The following is a 21,596-nucleotide window of genomic DNA, read 5'->3' on the forward strand; positions in this document are numbered from 1 at the left end:
CTCCGACTAGAAGGAGCGCTGATTAGTAGCAACTTGAGAAAAAAACGAATGTCAGCAACGGTTTGTGAATTATTTAGTCATTCAAATCGGCGAGAAATGAAAAGTCCGTGGCCGCAAAGAATGGAGACAGCTTCCGTTAGGTGTACTTAAACCTCTGCGGCTAAGACAAGCTGTCCGTGCAGCTGAGTGAAGCTCGGCCACAATATCTCTTCGAGGCCAAAAACAGTCGACGCGGTGGCCAGCTGTGACCACGGCGGCAATTTGGCACTTTAGCAAGGTGCAAGGTTTTGTGGTCTTACTAGCCGCTTACCTTTGCTTTTCTTGCAGGAACTTTGTCATCACATTCGGCACAACGACCGAGGACCTAGGCGAGAATAAATGAGTTCCATGTTGGCATACTTTGAGCCAAGGTGTTAGTTTTAGTGTTTCCATCGGCTCAGCCATATTTGGAAAGAAAAGTGTTCTACCAAACACTATTGCTTCCATATATAAACTTTAAAAATAGGAGAACAGGTGGGTTAAGAACATTTTAACTATAATCATCATTTAGTTAAGGGAATAAAAAACAGTATTATACAGTAGGAATCAATGTATTTTTGCCTCATTCCTTTGAGAATCCTGCATGTGACTGAAGCATTAAGGAGTGGGACTATCGAAGCTTCGCTGCAGTGTGCTCAAACAACCTCCAGGTACTATCTGTGAGCAGATAATACTGTATCATCCCTTTCTCTTTCAGACTTACCATTTCAGGTCGGTAATGCATTCTTTACCCAGGTTTATAATGAAGGATAAGGCCAAATTACAGTGGTACCTGTTACGGTTCAAACACCTGCCGCCTCTCACACTGCTTCGCCTCAGGACACGCTCACAGGCGTTCCTCTCCTGCTGCAGCCGTGCAGCAATCAACACACCTAACGCTGATGAGACTCCTGCCTATATAAGCCAGCCCGTCCTGTGTTCCAGTGCCGGAACGTAGTTACTTGTACCTGTACAGTAAGTCTGCAATCAAGCTTGACTGAATGAGGAAGAATAACTGGTCCCTATTGAAGCCGTCATTATTCGGCAGGGCAGGAGACGGTGAAGGGTTGGGGGTAGCAGCATTCTGCTCAAAGCTACCTACAATACACATGAAAAATGTCTATCAAACAATCTACCATTTACGTCACTTTTAAAATTATTATCATTTTATCCTACCTGTTGGGATGTCCTTAGCTATCATTATGGTTATATATATATATATATATATATATATATATATATATATATATATATATACATATATGTGTGTATGTGTGGGAAAAATCACAAGACTACGTCATATCTACAGAACTTTTTCATGAGGGGTTCCCTCAATCATCAGGAGATTTTAATGGAAGCCTTCACATACAATGGTTTATATATAGGGCACAGAATGGGTGGGTACAGGCAGGCGTAGGGGCGTGGTGATTGGCTCATGTGTTACCTAGGATGTGTTTCCGTCTGTGGCGGCATGTTGAAATGATTTCACTGCGCTTGTTGAGGGATGACAGGTCTGGGTGATATGTAATAAACAGTTCCTCTTTTAAGCATAGGTTGCATCTTTTATTACCACTGTTGTAAGGTGTGCTGGATGCAAGAATTTGCCATGTTATTGAATAGTCAACATTATTGTCTTTGAGGTTCCAAATGTGTTCCGAAGGAGCACATTTGTTTCCGAAGGAGCGTTTAAAACCAGATGGAATAATCACAAGGCCTCCTTTAGAAACCAGACCTTGCGGAATTCTACAGAAGTCAGCAAGCACATTTGGAACCTCAAAGACATATATATATAAATATATATATATATATATATATATATATATATATATATATATATATATATATATATGTGGCGGTGGCGTGGCCTGCGGACCTGCAGCGAAGCGGGGTGTGCCAGGACCGGCCTCGAAGTCAGCAACAGGTGCGTAGATGGCCCGGCTGGGCCATGTTATCTAATCACCTGTCACTCTGTATAAGCAGCAAATCGGGAGTAGAGAGGTTGTTGGAGCTGGACCAAGAGCATGAGCGAGAGCAAGAGACCTACAGACTACCGCTGATAAGCAACCAGAGGACATTGTTGGAAAAATAAAACTGTATTGTTAACCATGTAATGGGCTCGCCTGGAGATGCTTGGTGGTCAAGAGGACCCACTGGAAGAGAGCTTCCACAATATACTTTAAAATTGTGTCTACACATTCTATAAAAGACACAGGTACCAGTGTTTCAATATGTAGGATTGATACCTAACAAAACTACTGCTGGTTATCTGTATAGTAAGATCATTCTCGGACCTCTGCAGTCTCCATAGAAAGTTAAACATCAGTTTTCTCAGGTTGGCGTTGAAGGTGTTTATCCCTAAATCATAAAAAAGCTTGCTTCCACTACTACCCCTGGGCTTTCCGAGCAGGATTCTTACACAGTCATTATATGCAACCTGGATTTTGTGCAAGCTCTCTTTCTTGAACCTCACCAAGAGAGGTGTCATGTACATAGGGGTGCAGTAAGCTCTAAACAAGTACACCTTCACTTCATCAGAACAGTAGTGACATTTTCTCACCAGACTATTGGTTTGGACATACAACATAATTCTCTGTCCAAACATGTCAGCATCATCCTCCATCTTGTCACTGATGATGTGGCCTAAGTATTTGACATTGTTGTACACAGACAGGGTTTGACCAGACAAGTAGAAACCTGGGTAAATTAAGATGTTGATCCTCCTTGGTCGTACATATCATTACCAAACTGTTTGTGGTATCATACTTCATGTCAAACTAGAATCCATAGTCTGAGCATATGTTAAGAAGCTGTTGGAACAATGCACTACTAGGAGATGTAAAGTGGTTGATTAAGGTGTTCCCAATCATGCACTCTGTTCTGCATTCTCTCAATTGCCTTCACAAGTCATTCATATAAAGGCTGAATAGGCCTGGTGATAGAAACCCACCCTGCCATACCCCAATGCCAACTCTAAAGTGAGAGGATAAACTACTCCCCCATTTTACCTGCATTGTCTGCCTGTCGTACCAATATGCCCAGAATACTTATGATGCTACCTGGAACACCCCTACTGTTGTGTTTGTGGGTTTGTTTATGTGTTTTAGATCGGATGCTAAGTTTAAGTAAAACTGAGTTGAGTATCAGCAGTCTAAAACCGAAGTGTCTCTTTAAGAGAGGCGTGTACCCTTAGACCAGTTGATCGGCGTTAGGACTGTTAAATGAGGGGCGGCATAGCTCAGTTGGTAGAGTGGCCGTGCCAGCAACTTGAGGGTTGCAGGTTCGATTCCCGCTTCCGCCATCCTAGTCACTGCCGTTGTGTCCTTGGGCAAGGCACTTTACCCACCTGCTCCCAGTGCCACCCACACTGGTTTAAATGTAACTTAGATATTGGGTTTCACTATGTAAAGCGCTTTGAGTCACTAGAGAAAAGCGCTATATAAATATAATTCACTTAACTTCACTTAAATGGCGTTGCAGTTCATTCAGTCTGTACTCACGCTCAACCCGGTGTGCAGCCACTTGGTAAGTTCCCGTTTGCCTTGTTTTACGTTGTACGCTGTCACCATGCTCCTCTGTATTATGTTGTGTCCGCTGCTTTTAAACTCCACTGTAGCGCTCTTGTAGATCCGGGCGCTTAGATAAATGTTTGTTTATCACGGCACCTGTCTTAGCGTAGGTATCGCTACTTCCTGGTTTGCCGTGCTGCATTTTGGGAGTTGTAGTGATTTACTAAAATGCACTTTCAGAGGCTTGTAAATGGTAAATATAATGTTTGATGGATGAAACGTGCTCATGAATTATATAACTTTATTTGAATTGTATTGTATATGATCAACATGAGTTTATAAATGGTTGATATTTATTACAGATATTTATTATTATTATTAGTATTATTTATTATTAAGGGCATTGATTTTGGTACGAAAATCCATCCATCCATTTTCTACCGCTTATTCCCTTTCGGGGTCGCGGGGGACGCCGGCGCCTATCTCAGCTATAATCGGGCGGAAGGCAGGGTACACCCTGGACAAGTCGCCACCTCATCGCAGGGCCAATGGTACGAAAATGATGCACTGAATTCTTCCTTTCAGATTTATTACCTAACTAACTGATTGACCAAAACTAACTAACCAACTAAGAACCAGCCACCAAATAATAACAACTACTGCTGATGTTCTCCTGCTTGGAAAATAAATAAACGAAAATATACAAACTGGAAATCTTGAGTAATAATCTGTGCACACTTGGTTGCCCTTTCCGTGGGGAAAACGGAACACCTACGCTTCATCTTGGTGAAGAGTTTGTGATGGTTGACTCTGTAATATGCCTTAGATGCACCAATAAAACCTACCAACTTTGTAGAGCCATGTGCTTTGTATTTTTCTACTGCTTCTTTTAAAGCATAAATACACAAGTCAGTGCTTTACTTGCTCTTAAAGGCCTACTGAAACCCACTACTACCCACCACGCAGTCTGATAATTTTTAAATCAATTATGAAATCTTAACATAGCAACACATCCCAATACGGCCTTTTTAGTGTACTAAATTGCAATTTTAAATTTCCCGCGAAGTATCCTGTTGAAAACGTCGCGGAATGATGACGCGTGCGCGTGACGTCACCGGTGGCAGCGGACATGTTCTTCCAGCCCGATCCAAGGTATAAGTAGTCTGCTTTAATCGCATAATTACACAATATTCTGGACATCTGTGTTGCTGAATCTTTTGCAATTTGTTCAATTAATAATGGAGAAGTCAAAGAAGAGATGATGTAGGTGGGAAACGGTGTATTGCTGCTGCCTTTAGCAACACAAACACAGCCGGTGTTTCCTTGGTTACATTCCCGAAGGTGAAGCTTTACTATGGAACAGAGCGGTCAGGCGAACATGGTTCCCGACCACATGTCAACCAGCAGGCTTCGGTGAGAAAATTGTGCTAATAAATCGGCTCTTACCGTAGACATGAGCGGAGCTATTACCTCCTCCCACCGGAGACACTGGCTGTCACCACACCCGTGGCCACACCCCTCCAACTTTCCGGTACCGTATATTCTCACTAAAACACTAGTAACACAATAAGCAGAAAAGGGATTTTCCAGAATTATCCTAGTAAATGTGTCTAATAACACCTGAATCGGTCCCACTGCCCTCACCTTTTTTTTTTCTTTTTTTCTAGTCCTTTACTCCCACTATCCTCATCCACAAATCTTTCATCCTCGCTCAAATTAATGGGAAAATCGTCGCTTTCTTGGTCCGAACCGCTCTCGCTGCTGGTGGCTATGATTGTAAACAATGTGAGGATGTGAGGAGCTCCACAACCCGTGACATCACGCGCACATCGTCTGCTACTTCCGGTACAGAAAATACTTTTTTATTAGCGACCAAAAGTTGCAAACTTTATCGTCGATGTTCTCCACTAAATCCTTTTAGGCAAAAAATATGGCAATATCGCGAAATGATCAAGAACGACGCAGAGAATGGACCTGCTATCCCCGTTTGAATAAGAAAATCTAATTTCAGTAGGCCTTTAAAGCGAAATTGGTTGTCTGCGGTGCCATTAAGATCCCCAAATCTGTATTGTATCACACTTTCCAGCACTTCAGATAGTATGCTGGCTCGGGCGATAGGTCGGTAACTGTCCTTACTCCCTACCTTACAAACCTTGTCTTTAATGGCAGGTACTAAAACAACTGTCAGCATAGCATCTGGCAGGATGCCGTGCATTACCAACCCCATAAAACCGATGGAGAGCACAGCTACCCTAGGGCTGGCTAGCTTCAGGTGCTCTGCAGTAATATTATCCATTCCACATGCTTGGTTAACAGCTAGTTGCCTGATGGCTTGGGAGATACCATTGGGGCTGATGTGTACCACTTCCTCCTCTATGTTTCCTGTACAATTTAGCCCACTTCGGACACAGTTGAATTGAGCAGCATAGTGCTGCCTCCATAGTTCAGTTATATTTCCTCCACTAAATATGCCCTCAATATTATATGGCAATGCTTTCCTAACCCTATTTATATTTTTACCTTCCTTCCAGAAGCCAGTGACATTGTTGTCAAGCCGTTTCCACACCATAAAGTCAGCTCTCAGGGCTTGCTCAGGATTGCCAACAAAGCGCACTGTGTGTTTCTAACTATTATTGTTTAGCGTTTTATGCTCAAGTACAAGTCCCTTTCGAGGTCTACCAGCAATAACCCAGGCCTTATGGGCCGCCTTAGTCTCTGCATGTGGGCCAGCTACATACTTGTTGCACCCAGGCTTGGTGTTTTTTAGTTTTACCATCAATCAATCAATCAATGTTTACTTATATAGCCCTAAATCACTAGTGTCTCAAAGGGCTGCACAAACCACAACACAAACCTCTACGACATCCTCTGTAGGCCCACATAAGGGCAAGGAAAACTCACACCCATAGGGACGTCGGTGACAATGAGGACTATGAGAACCTTGGAGAGGACGAAAGCAATGGATGTCGAGCGGGTCTAACATGATACTGTGAAAGTTCAATCCATAATGGATCCAACACAGTCGCAAGAGTCCAGTCCAAAGCGGATCCAACACAGAAGCGATAGTCCCGTTCACAGCGGAGCCAGCAGGAAACCATCCTAAGCGGACCAAGATGAGTAGAGGTCTGCTGGCCTCTAGAGAAGCACACACAATACAATTGCACATTTCACAGAGGTCATCACAGTGAGAGGTGACATTACAGTTGGCATTGGAATATAGAATGGCATGCATGGGTAAATGCATTTTGCTCAAGAGTTCAATGGATCTCCCACAATACAATCAATAACAGATCCTCTTAGAAGAGTTTAGACCAGTCCATCTTGGCCTCACTAATCTTGCGCTATTGTCCTCCCTCATTAACTTCAGGGAGACTGCCAGTGTCAAGCATGATTTCAACAGGGAAATGATCAGTTTTGGTAGCCTCATACAGTATTTATTAAGTACAAACCCTGTTTCCATATGAGTTGGGAAATTGTGTTAGATGTAAATATAAATGGAATACAATGATTTGCAAATCATTTTCAACCAATATTCAGTTGAATATGCTACAAAGACAACATATTTTGTTAAATCTGATAAACATTTTTTGTGTGCAAATAATCATTAACCTTAGAATTTGATGCCAGCAACACGTGACAAAGAAGTTGGGAAAGGTGGCAATAAATACTGATAAAGAATGCTCATCAAACACTTATTTGGAACATCCCACAGGTGTGCACGCTAATTGGGAACAGGTGGGTGCCATGATTCGGTATAAAAGCAATTTCCATGAAATGCTAAGTAATTCACAAACAAGGATGGGGCGAGGGTCACCAATTTGTAAGCAAATTGTCCAACAGTTTTAGAACAACATTTCTCAATGAGCTATTGCAAGGAATTTAGGGATTTTTCCATCTACAGTCCGTAAAATCATCAAAAGGTTGAGAGAATCTGGAGAAATCCCTGCACGTAAGCGATGATATTACGGACCTTTGACCCCTCAGGCGGTACTGCATCAAAGACCGACATCAGTGTGTAAAGGATATCACCACATGGGCTAAGGAACACTTCATAAAACCACTGTCAGTAACTACAGTCGGTCGCTACATCTGTAGGTGCAAGTTAAAACTCTACATTTATCAACAACACACAGGAACGCCGCCGGATTCGCCGGGCCCAAGCTCATCTAAGATGGACTGATGCAAAGTGGAAAAGTGTTCTGTGGTCTTGATGAGTCCACATATCAAATTATATTTGGAAACTGTGGACGTGGTATCCTCCAGAACAAAGAGGAAAATAACCATCTGAATTGTTATAGGCGCAAAGTTCAAAAGCCAGCATCTGTCATGATATGGGGGTGTATTAGTGGCCAAGGCATGGGTAACTTACACATCTGTGAAGGCACCATTAATGCTGAATGGTCCATACAGGTTTTAAAGCGACATATGTTGTCATCCAAGCAACGTTATCATGGACGCCACTGCTTATTTCAGCAAAACAATGCCAAGCCAAGTGTTACAACAGCGTGGTTTCGTAGTAAAAGAGTGTGGGTACTTTCCTGGCCCGCCTGCCGTCCCATCGAAAATGTGTGGCGCATTATGAAGCGTAAAATACGACAAGACTGTTGAATGACTGAAGCTCTACATAAAACAAGAATGGTAAAGAATTCCACTTTCAAGGCTTCAACAATTAGTTTCCTCAGTTCCCAAACGCTTATTGAGTGTTGTTAAAAAGAAAATGTGATGTAACACAGTGGTGAACATGCCCTTTCCCAACTACTTTGGCACGTGTTGCAGCCATGAAATTCTAAGTTAATTATTATTTGCAAAAAAAAATAAAAAATTATGAGTTTGAACATCAGATATCTTGCCTTTGTACTGCATTCAATTGAATATGGGTTGAAAAGGATTTGCTAATCATTGTATTCTGTTTATATATACATTTAACACAATTTCCCAAATCATATGGAAACGGGGTTTGTACTAATCAACATAACGTGCAGTGATTTCTCCAGTTTCTCTAAACCTTTTGATGATATTTCAGACCGTAGATGGTGAAATCCCTAAATTCCTCACAATAGCTCATTGATAAATGTCCTTCAACTTTTGGACAATTTCCTCACGTGGTGACCCTCGCCCCATTCTTTTTTGTGAATGACGGAGCATTTCATGGAAGCTGTTTTTATACCCAATCATGGCACCCACCTGTTCCCAATTAGCCTGTTCACCTGTGGGATTTTCCAAATAAGAGGTGAGTATTCCTCAACTTTCTCAGTCTTTTTGGTCACTTGAGCCAGCTTTTTTGAAACATGTTGCAGGCATCAAATTCCAAATGAGCTAATATTTGTAAAAAAAAAACGTTTTTCAGTTTGAACGTTAAGTATCTTGTCTTTGCAGTCTATTAAATTGAATGTAAGTTGAAAAGGATTCGCAAATCATTGTATTTTGTTTTTATTTACAATTTACACAACGTGCCAACTTCACTGGTTTTGGGGTTTGTACATGTTTGACCAAGTTTCAGGATGACGTTTACATGCTGGGATTTCCACAATTGTTGCTGCTTGTCCGGATCAATATGCCTGTCGCTTTAAAGGTTCACCAAGAAGCAATGAGTCGAGCCATTGCTCGGGCAGGACATTCATACTTTGTTGTTCAGTCGTTAAAAGTCAGATTTTTTCCAATTTATTTAGATTTTTAAGGGTTGAATGAGTAGTCTTCTACTCACCCCACTGCAGCCTCAAAATGACACATATAACTCGCTGCTGCCCCTTGTGAGGCGGCGGGAGTGCTGCATTCATGATCAAGCCTTTTTTGAATGGTTTCATCAAGCTTACAATATCTAGGTGATGTTTTGCGGGCCAAATGAATTGATTAACTACCATGAATTGATTAACGTGCACCCCAACTTAAACAAGTTGAAAAACGTATTCGGGTGTTACCATTTAGTGGTCAATTGTAGGGAATATGTACTGAACTGTGCAATCTACTAACAAAACTATCAATCAATCAAAATGAGAAATGGCACGCACGCCGCCAGCGGAATATGCCTGCTGTAAATTCTAGTCATGTATTTTACATAAGTGTAACATCATATCTTTGCTAATTGGATTACAGATACATAAAAAGCATGTTGAGAGACGCTGTAGTATTATGTCACCATGAAAAGGGGATAGTGCGTCTGTCTCACAATACGAAGGTCCTGAGTAGTCCTTGGTTCAATCCCGGGCTCGGGATCTTTCTGTGTGGAGTTTGCGTGTTCTCCCCGTGACTGCGTGGGTTCCCTCCGGGTACCCTGGCTTCCTCCCACCTTCAAAGACATGCACCTGGGGATAGGTTGATTGGCAACACTAAATGGTCCCTAGTGTGTGAATGTCAGTGTGAATGTTGTTGGTCTATCTGTGTTGGCCCTGCGATGAGGTGGCGACTTGTCCAGGGTGTACGCTGCCTTCCGCCTATTTGTAGCTGAGATAGGCACCAGCACCCCACCGCGACACCAAAGGGAAAAAGCGGTAGGAAAATGGATGGATGGATGGATAGAGAAGGGAGGCGAATATGTGAGCTACAGGTAGCCAGAGCTTGTTCCTACCGTCTCTTTTCAGAAAAGAAGCCAATTTTTTGGGGCAGATTATTCTGCAACGCTCTGCTGAATAACGTAATAAATATGGCTGCCAATATAGAGGATTATATATATCCAAGCTCAGAAACTATCAACCCTATATGTATATAAAGTTTGAACTTCCCCGCAGGTCACTGCATTATACTATAATGTCTTTGTGTAACAAGGTCAATTATGTCTTGTAAATAATCCATCCATCCATCCATTTCCTACCGCTTATTCCCTTTGGGATCGTGTGGGGCGCTGGTGCCTATCTCAGCTACAATCGGGCAGAAGGTGGCATACACCCTGGAAAAGTCACCATCATCGCAGGGCCAACACAGATAATGTATTTTATAATGTTTTGTTATTGTTATAATTACACAAAATGTGTAAGCTACAAGTAAATACCTGAATGTTGTTGGATGTTTTGTCAATGTGGAACAATTGCCTCGTTGTCCCTCCTACTGCAAAAACTACTGTGACACCTATCTTTTTATATGCTTTGGACACGCCTTCCAACTTCCCTTTTGTCTACGATAACGGGAGAGGTAGGCGTCCATGCGGCAACAGAAAATGTATTGTCTTGTTAAGAACTTAAGTTCACTTTCTTGTTCATTATTATATTTGTGTAGGGGCTTTACAATGGCAGAAATGTATTGACAACAATCTTATTCTATGTATTATCAGGTATGTTTTTATTTCACTGTTGTACGTAACTCCGCCCTTTTGTCTACGATAACGGGAGAGGGGCTCGACGATGTCAGAAAGTTATTGACAACAATTATATTCTGTGTATTATCAGTAAATTGCAGTTGAGCAGCAACCCATGGTGTCGGTTGTGTTCCATAAAATCCACACAACATAGTGGAAAAGACCACCGTTTACATTCGTATAACTTTTGTCTAAAAAAAAAACTGAACAGAATAATAGGGATGAACACTGGTGCTGCAAGATGGTTCAGACTATCAACCACTAAATAGTACACAGTAGGTAGTGTTGTGTTTGACCAGTCTTCCTCTCAGGGAATAAAACACACTGGTCAATCCCAAATTCTTTTGGGATTAGGGTTAGGGTTAGGGTTAGGGTTAGGGTAAGGGTTGACCATATGATATATGTTGAGTAAGAAGGAACACCGAGACCGCAAAGTACTTGGCCAAGTTTTACTAACACTTTAGGAGACCAGCCCTTACAATGCGATAATAGCAGCATCAAGAGGCGGTCTAAACTCAAACGAAAAGAGTCATCTTATTTAGCGTGACAACAGCCCCTCCCGCCCTGGAAAAAATATAGCTGTTGTTTCAAAATAGGAAGGCATGTTGTTATACCCCTACGCGGACAGTACAGCGCCTTCAAGGTTAAACACTGAGTTTACTATCAGACATAAGAAAAGAAATACGGAGATCACAAGAAGACATGATACATAGGAAAAAAACTAACTGAAAAAAACTAACTGCTTTAAAGGCCTACTGAAATGAGATTTTCTTATTCAAACGGGGATAGCAGCTCCATTCTATGTGTCATACTTGATCATTTTGCGATATTGCCATATTTTTGCTGAAAGGATTTAGTAGAGAACATCCACGATAAAGATTTAAACTTTCGGTGCTAAGAGAAAAGCCCTGCCTCTACCGGAAGTCGCAGACGATGACGTCACCCAGTGTGATGGCTCCTCACATATTCACATTGTTTTTAATGGGAGCCTCCAGCAAGAAGTGTTATTCGGACCGAGAAAACGACAATTTCCCCATTAATTTGAGCGAGGATAAAAGATTTGTGTTTGAGGATATTGATAGCGACGGACTAGAAAAAAAAAAAAAAACACGATTGCATTGGGACAGATTCCGATGTTTTTAGACACATTTACTAGGTTAATTCTGGGAAATCCCTTATCCTTCCATTTTGTTGCTAGTGTTTTAGTGAGTTAAATAGTACCTGATAGTCGGAAGGGTGTCTCCACGGGTGTCTTGACGCGCAGTGTTTCAGGGGAGTCGACGGCAGCTATGGACGGCACAAGCTCAGCTTTTCTCCGGTAAGAACTGACTTTTTAACCACAATTTTCTCACCGAAACCTGCTGGTTGACATTTGGTCTGGATCCATGTTGGCTTGACCACGCTCTGATCCATAGGAAAGTTTCACCTCCAGGAATTTTAAACAAGGAATCACCGTGTGTTTGTGTGGCTAAAGGATAATCCTTCCCAACTCCATCTTTCTACTTGGACTTCTCCAATATTAATTGAACAAATTGCAAAAGATTCAGCAACACAGATGTCCAAAATACTGTGTAATTATGCCATTAAAGCAGACGACTTTTAACTGTGTGTGTGCGCAGCTCTTGTACTTCCTAAAAACCCGTGACGTCTTGCGTACACGTCATCATTACACAACGTTTCGAAAACGAAACTCCCGGGAAATTTAAAATTGTAATTTAGTAAACTAAAAAGGCCGTATTGGCATGTGTTGCAATGTTAATATTTCATCATTGATATATAAACTATCAGACTGCGTGGTGGGTAGTAGTGGGTTTCAGTAGGCCTTTAACATGACTATGAATTGAAAAAGAACACTTAAAAATACATAATTCTCACAGTAGCGTGCGAGCCTCCCACATATTGTTGCAAGAAGTTAAACTTTTCACTTAAAAATCTCACTCAAGTGCCCCAACTATCTATCCATTTTTTAGCGCTTATCCTTCTCGGGGTCGTACAATTAAATAAAAATCAAATACATATTCTAATGCAAATTATCGCAGCCTATTGTCAAACATTAGCGAAAAGATAAGCAACCTAAAAATAAGCCAGCATGGAGACTAACTGGCTGCTGGCATACATGGCACAGGGAACGTGTCTGCTTTTGTCAGACTTCCACATGTGTTTCCAATGGGGGGATATTAGTTTCTGGGCCGGTCCTCCACACATGTGTGTGCATATAACCACACCACGCAGCCATATAGGAGGAGATGCAGACAGGTTGTGATAGCAGTGTGATGGCAAGTGGGTCGCTTTGATTAAATGTGTGTGTGTGTGTGTGTGTGTGTGTGTGTGTGTGTGTGTGTGTGTGTGTGTGTGTGTGTGTGAACATGTGTGTGTGTGCATGGCTCAGGTTACCTTGCGGCTGCTGAATGTCTAACGAGGGAGGTCAGTCTTGTGCAAGAAGCGGCTGTGACAGCAATGAGATTCAGAGGAAAATGAAAACTTCAGCAGAAAATATTATGTACACAGTTTAAAAAAAGGCACCAGTATATACTGCTTTGAGCCCCCTTTTAACATGTACCTAATGCTTTTATCATTACAGGCAACAGGGAATAGGCCCATAAAGGGTTTTTTTTTTTAATGTCAGACTTCTCACAAAAAAAATCTGCCACAATTGAAATCATGTTTTAACTAAATTCTACACACAAATTTTTGAAGATACGTGCATAAAATAAACGTCCACGACTATGTCCAGGGAAAAACAAAACATTACATTTTAAGACCTTAAGAGCTAAGTAAAAGTTTATGTATTAATCGACCCTCAAAATAACTAAAACAGCATAAGTGAACATGGGAGTTTAAGGTTGTTTGCGCTCAGAATTGGACGGAAATAAGGTACAGGAAGAGAGAACAATGAATCATGTGTATTTTGACTTTGTTGATGTCATCGCCCGATTGTAAACATTTATCTGTGTTCTAGGATGACAATTCAGGTCCAGAGAGACACCATCTGTGCGACAGTGTCTGCAGGTTGAAGTTAAACTTGCTTAATGACAGGATGTGGAATGAGTTGTTCTCAGTATCCTGACTGTGTCAGTGGGTCTGAAAGTAGGCTGTTTAATTAGCATTTTTAATTTTTGATCAGGACTCAAACAAGCGAACATTTTCATATACTATTCAGTTTTAGTTTATTATTTTATTTGTTGTCTTTTTCTAGGGTTCCCCTTCACACAATTTTGAACAACCTGCTAAAATATGCTAGAAACCTAATGAAATAAAATAATGCAAAAAAAAATAAAATCAAAGTATTTAATCGTGATTAATCACAGAGACTATTTTTTATCTTCAATAACTGTCCCTTAGACGGATGATCTTCACGTTTTTATACTATCAACATAGGACCGGATAAAGTGTTTGCTTTATGCAAATGTTTATTAAACATTATTTCGGAACCCTTCATCAAACAGTTCTGTTTCATGAGTGGTTCCTTCAATCATCAATCCTGATGATTGAGGGAACCCCTCATGAAACAGTTCTGTAGAGATGAAGTAGTCTTGTGATTTTTCCCACACATACATATATTTATATATATATATATATATATATATATATATATATATATATATACGTTGTGGTGAAGAAGGAGCTGAACCGAAAGGCAAAGCTCTCGATTTATCGGTCAATCTACGTTCCCATCCTCACCTATGGTCATGAGCTTTGGGTTATGACCGAAAGGATAAGATCACGGGTACAAGAGGCCGAAATGAGTTTCCTCCACCGGGTGGCGGGGCTCTCCCTTAGAGATCGGGTGAGAAGCTCTGCCATCCGGGAGGAACTCAAAGTAAAGCCATTGCTCCTTCACATCGAGAGGAGCCGGATGAGGTGGTTCGGGCATCTGGTCGATATGACACCCGAACGCCTCCCTAGGGAGGTGTTTCGGTCTCGTCCAACCGCTAGGAGGTAATGGGGAAGAACCAGGACACGTTGGGAAGACTATGTCTCCCGGCTGGCCTGGGAACGCCTCGGGATCCCCCAGGAGGAGCTGGACGAAGTGGCTGGGGAGAGGGAAGTCTGGGCTTCTCTGCTTAGACTTCTGCCCCCCCCGACCCGACCTCGGATAAGCGGAAGAAGATGGATGGGTGGATGCCGAAATGTAAACAAGAAAAACATTTAGTCAGACAAGATAAGGTACTTCATGGGTTATATCATTTCCAGGAGTTCGCAGGCCACATAAAATGATGTGACACGTGTGCTGTTATGTTTTGTATACATATTTTGTATGCAAATTGTACTATTAAAGTTTGGCTTGTTAAGATTTAAATTGAATATGTTTTTGAACAGATTAAAGTTCATTTCTCTTGAGCTATTATTCTGTACATTAATATTGTAAAGGGATGTTTGTGTAATATTTGCAGTTGCATCTCTGAATTGATGCATTGTTTTTGTGAATTTTTTCAAGTTTTTGTGTAAATACATTCACCCCAAAATGATAATATGAAGTCAAAACGCCGGTGTGTTGTTCCAAATGTTATAATGTGGAACACCTCCTTGACTACATGAGGACGAGTAGGAAATGTTAAGGAATTTCTGCAGCGCTCCTTCCTGTATGCATTGTAAGGTTTACAAGGAGGAATTAGGATCATCTTAATGTTATCTCAGATGTGTCAATGGAAAGCACCAAAGCGCAAGGTTGAAAAGACTTGTAAGAAAAAAAAATCTAACTTATACTACAAACTATCACGGAGCACTGAGTGAAGTCCAGCCCAAACTGGAACATGTGCAACAATTGTATCCGTACTTTTTTGTTTCTACGGTTCACACATGGAGTAGACAACAGATAATGGTGCAGAACCTGTTGGCGCAGTGGGAGGTGAGTTTGCTGTTGTCCTCGCCGCTGACAGTAGTTCCAGCACCGCTCACAGAGGGAATGTGGGCCACACACCGCTTTAGTACAGTCCAAGCATGGAGAAAGTCAACAGTGATGAAGCTTTCGCCTCCCCCCACACAGCGTGTAGTCCCACCACAGACAGAAAGAAAAACATTGAAACCGTGGTGATGATCTGGGTGAGGATTTGGACAAGACAACTGTTTCTCCGGGTCATGACAGGTAGTGAGCGCAATGCAAAATAATAACCCACATGCATTATTTGTCTTTGATACCACATCCAGTATTTCGGTCTGAACAAACGGCAAAAATAGGAGCGCAAAGCTTGTTTTTGCGCCCATCTTTCATGAGCTAAACAGGGAGTCTCCAACTCAATTTAGCCGCTGAAGGTATAGTTGTGGTGAGGCTGGGCCACACAAAGTATTCACCTCAGAATTCTGTTGCAGTCCATCCATCCATCCATCCATTTTCTACCGCTTATTCCCTATGGGGTTGCGGGGGGCGCTGGTGCCTATCTCAGCTACTATCGGGCGGAAGGCCGTGTACACCCTGGACAAGTCGCCACCTCATCGCAGCCTGTAGCAATCATGTGACTCAATTTGTTAGTTGTCCATCTATCCATCCATTTACTACCGCTTATTCCCTTTAAGGGTCGGGGGGGGCGCTGGTGCCTATCTCAGCTACAATCGGGTGGAAGGCGGTGTACACCCTGGACAAATCGCCACCTCATCGCAGCCTGTTGCAATCATGTGACTCAATTTGTTAGTCGTCCATCCATCCATCCATTTTCTACCGCTTATTCCCTTTGGGGTTGCGGGGGGCGTTGGTGCCTATCTCAGCTACAATCGGGCGGAAGGCGGCGTACACCCTGAACAAGTCGCCACCTCATCGCAGCCTGTTGCAATCATGTGACTGAATTTGTTAGTGGTTAAAAATATAAAAAATATACATTATGACGCTGTTTAGATCACAGACACTTCCGCTTGCTAGAATAAAATTGCTCTTTGAGTTGCCCATTGTGAGTTTTTGGTGCTGTAATTTTTTTTGTAAGTACCGTTATTGTATTGACTGTGCACGGTTAACCTGCTCAGGGGTCTTGTGGTTAGAGTGTCCGGACTGAGATCATGAGTTAAAACCCTGGCCGAGTCATACCAAAGACTATAAAAATGGGACCCATTACCTCCCTGCTTGGCACTCAGCATCAAAGGTTGGAATTGGGGGTTAAATCACTAAATAAATTCCAGGGTGCGGCCACGATTGTTGCTCACTGATCCCCTCACCTCCCAGGGGATGAACAAGGGGATGGGTCAAATGCAGAGGACAAATTGCACCACTCCTAGTGTGTGTGTGTGACAATCATTGGTACTTTTACTTTAAAGTTAAAGTACCAATGAACTTTAACAAATACATTGAACTGAAGTCAAGAAACAGGCCACAAATTGTGGGCCTGCAGGCCGCAAGTTGGACTGCTCTGAGCCAAACTCACAAAAGGCCAATTTCTCACCATTTTCGTTTAAACACATTTGTTTACATCTGAAGCGATTTTCCTTGCTGAAATAATCAATCTACATCACAGTTGTGGCGTATCAAGATGCTGATTAGACAGCATGATTATTGCACGTTTGCCTCGCAGAAGGCTGGCCAAAATAATGTATTGAAGAGTCCTTGGTCAGTGTGTAGTGTAACTACCATTTGTTTCACGCAGTGCAACACATCTTCTTTGCAGAATTGACCAGGTTGTTGATTTTGGCCTGTGGAATGTTGGTCCAATCCTCTTTTATGACTGTGGGAAGAAGATGTTGGATGTCTCAAAGCATCATAAACATGTTCAGTACAGTACAAAGGAGATTCATATCTAATGTAAGTATTTGTCCACCAGAGATGGTTACAAGAGCAAAAGGCAGTCATATCAAAACCACAGTGAGGAAGATTAAGCATGCAGATAAGGTTTCTTGGGTCTGTCAGGTTGTGCAGAAATGTTTTGGTTACAAGAAACAATTTTTGTAGCAACTGTTGGAGTGGCTGGTCTCAGTATTTTTTTTTGAAAGATGAAAATGCTGGATGTGGAACTACTGGGCTAGTGTGGTAACACGTGGTCTGTCATTGAAAAGTTTGTTTGATGTACATTGAACATAATTTGAGTTACAAGCCACCCGGCCAACGGTTCCAATTGCATAGTCCACAACCACAGTCAGAGATCGAATGATCGATGGAATTAATTAACCTAAAAACTGCAGGGGTACCCGAGAGAAAGACAAAAAATAAAATAATACACTGAAACTTGAATAGTATATAAACTCCTACTCTTTAAACACTGGAACTATGAAAGTTAATCTTGGAGGACAAGCGAATGACCGAATTGGTGAAACAAAACATTACAAACGTCCTACCGACAAAGTGAGTCAGCCTGACCGGCGCACCGTCAGTGTACCTCACAAAACGCACATTTATCCATGAAAATATGAAGAAGTTGCTGATGTTGTTTGATGTACTCTAGTTCAATCTTCCTGGTCCTGACTCAGAAAACTGAACAAGCAAGCATTAGCTTTCAGTAATCAGCTTGCTGTCAGCTCTGATCTTCGCTACTCAAAAACGTTTGTGGGCAACAAAACCAACAATAACAGTTCCTATCGGTACGTAACTGAGAGGCATCCTGTAGGAGACACCCACAAAAGTCCGGTCCTCTACGTAAATGCTGAACAATATTATTACATTACTTCATAAAACTACTGTCGTTGTTAGTAATACATGCTAATGTATTGTTTTTCAAACAATATTTCTGAACTAAAAGTTAGATTTTCTTTTTTAAATGAATGTTACATGTTAAAATTGCTGTGTTTTGGGAGGGCCTAGCACAGATTAAATCAATTTCAATTACTTCCAATGTGCAGGGTTGATTTGAGGTACGAGTGTTTTAAGTTACAAGCTTGGTCGTGGAAGGAATTGAGCTCAGTGAAGTTGGCCTTTTGTGTAAATAGACAACAGTCTTAGAGCTTTATGTTTAGCTCTTAAAACATAGGAACAAACACAAAAGTGTTAGGTTTATATTTTGTTGTGTGTATTTGAACTCTGGGTACTTTTAGGCTTTTGACAGTAGACACTAATGGTTTAGCAGTCAAACAACTCTCTTGTTGATTTTGACAATGTTGTTGTTTTTTTTCCTTTTTGTGTGCGTGTATATTGATTGATTGATTGAAACTTTTATTAGTAGATTGCACAGTACAGTACATATTTCGTACAAATGACCACTAAATGGTAACACCCGAATAAGTTTTTCAACTTGTTTAAGTCGGGGTTCACGTTAATCAAGTCATTGCATAATGCCCTTTAATGCAGACAACCATTGCACATGCCCTGTGTCAATCCCAAGATGGGATGTAGAAGGGTTGTGTTTAAAAAATAAAAATAAAAAAAATAATCACAATTAAGATTGTGGGCCAAAGTGATGGATGCTACTGATGACATTTGAAATTTCCACATATGCACATGGGTTATTTCTGTCAAAGTAAGTTAGCAAAATAACTAGCCAACTAACACTTCATTTGTCGCAAATGGGCATGACTATTTAAAAAAATTGTTTCACCGTGAATCACTTTGAAAAATGAAAATGGGACAGCATAGGGCTGGGCGATATGGTCTTTTTTTAATATCTCGATATTTTTAGGCCATATCGCGATACACGATATATATCTCGATATTTTGCCTTAGCCTTAAATGAACACTTGATGCATATAATCACAGCAGTATGATGATTCTATGTGTCTACATTAAAACATTCTTCTTCATACCGCATTAATATATGCTAATTTTAAACTTTCATGCAGAGAAGGAAATCGAAACTAAGTAAATTGACCAAAACTATATTTATTAAAGTTAGTAGCAGGTGACTTTTCAAATGATGCTACATATTAGCAGTAATGCTATTTTTGGTAGCAACGCTTGTGCCCCACACTTGACGGATTAAAGTTGTCTATTCGACATCTTCCCGCTTGAAGCCGAACCACCGCCAGACGATGGACCTCCTGCTGTTTTTCTTGGGAATTCATTTTTCCTTCATTCGCATCTTCTTTCTCTCGTATTACCGCTCTGACGGCTTCGCTAGCATCACAGCTCACGTTACCCAGTCTGCTACCTCTCTGCTCCGTGAGGGCGTATACATATGTGACGTATGACGTGACAGTATGTGACGTGTGTAATTTTGGGCGCTTGCTGTCTGTAAAAAGGAGACAAGAAGGAGTGGGAAGAGCCTGTAGTGTAATGCCCTCAGCTATAAGCAACTGCGTGAGAACGTATACTCGAATATCACGATAAAGTCATTTTCTATATCGCACAGAGACAAACTCGCGATATATCGCCCAGCCCTAGGACAGCATTCATTTCAGAAAAGATAACATATAAAAGTAAAAGCTGTGTAACGATGTGTCACTTCATTTCTGTTAGTTTTTTGTGTTTTTGTATTTACTTCCGGTTCAGTGCTCTTATTTTGTTGTATTTCCTGTTTTTATTCACGGAGCACTATTTTTCTCTTTTCGTTGATTGGCAGCGGTTCACACCTGCTGTCAATCACACTAGTGTCTATTTATGTTTCACTCGAGCACTCCTCAGTGCTCGATGAAAATATTATGTTGAGAACGTTTATCTGCACGACTGCTTTATGTTTGCTTTTGTTATTTTCTTTTGTGTATTAAATTCATCTTACCTCCACGCAACTCTCCTGGATTCTTGCATACTCGGGGACACACAACTGCAGCCATGCGACATCCCAACAGTATCATCGAGCCAGAAGAAAGTGTCCTCGCGAGAATCCCTGTCGGCAATCCTCAGCCGACGTTCTGGACCGCACAATTCCTGGAGGACTTGAAGGCCAGGTTTGTGCGGTCCCAGCCAACAGATGCGGACCCTCTCCCCGCGGCAACGCCACCGGCTTCGGCTCTCCGACCGGCGCGTCCCCCGCCGCCATCTTTCCTCTCGGCTCGACGGCTGACTACGGCTCTCCGACCAGCACGTCCGCCACTTCCTGCATGCCTCGCGGCTCCCGCGGCAACGCTACCGGCTACGGCTCACCGACCGGCGCGTCCTCCGCCGCCATCCTTCCTCTCGGCAACGCTGCCGGCTACGTCTCACCGACCGGCGCGCCCACCTCCTCCTTCACGTCTCGCGGCTCCTGCGGCTCCGTCGCCTACTGCGGCTCTCCGACCGGCACGTCCGCCGCCGCCATCCTTCCCGTCGTCTGCTGAGCTGCTTCTCCCTGCTCCTACGCAGCTTCCAGCGGCTGCTCCCCGGCTGCTCTTTCTGCCAGCTCCCGCTCTCTTTTTTGGATCGCCGAGAGCTCCAGTGGAGCCCACAGTGAGGTCACTTTTGTCCTCCTGCTGGGACTCGGCGCGGGACGTGTCTTCGTCCCTCTTCCTGGCCTCCTCCCGCCCGTCCCTGGTTTTCGCACCGGGGGACGCCGACGAGCAGGCATGTCTTCCCGCAAGTGTGGACGGTTTCTGGCAGCCGCCTAGTGGAGGGGGGCCCACAATACACTGCGGTGCAGCCAGGCACACACTGCTGTCATCCCCGCCAGCGTCTCCTTCCACGGAGACATCTACGTCCCTGGCGGGCTTTCGCCTAGCCCCAACGCCGGCTCCACGCCTAGCCCCAACGCCGGCTCCACGCCGAGCCCCAACGCCGGCTCCACGCCGAGCCCCAACGCCGGCTCCACGCCGAGCCCCAACGCCGGCTCCACGCCGAGCCCCAACGCCGGCTCCACGCCGAGCCCCAACGCCGGCTCCACGCCGAGCCCCAACGCCGGCTCCACGCCGAGCCCCAACGCCGGCTCCACGCCGAGCCCCAACGCCGCCAAGAGCAGCACCACGCCGGGCTTCGTCACCGCCGGCATCCGCTATTCCTCGGCCAGCATTTGCTGCTCCTCGCCCGG

The sequence above is a fragment of the Nerophis ophidion genome, linkage group LG08, assembly GCF_033978795.1.
Source record: "Nerophis ophidion isolate RoL-2023_Sa linkage group LG08, RoL_Noph_v1.0, whole genome shotgun sequence".
NCBI classification, from domain to species: domain Eukaryota; kingdom Metazoa; phylum Chordata; class Actinopteri; order Syngnathiformes; family Syngnathidae; genus Nerophis; species Nerophis ophidion.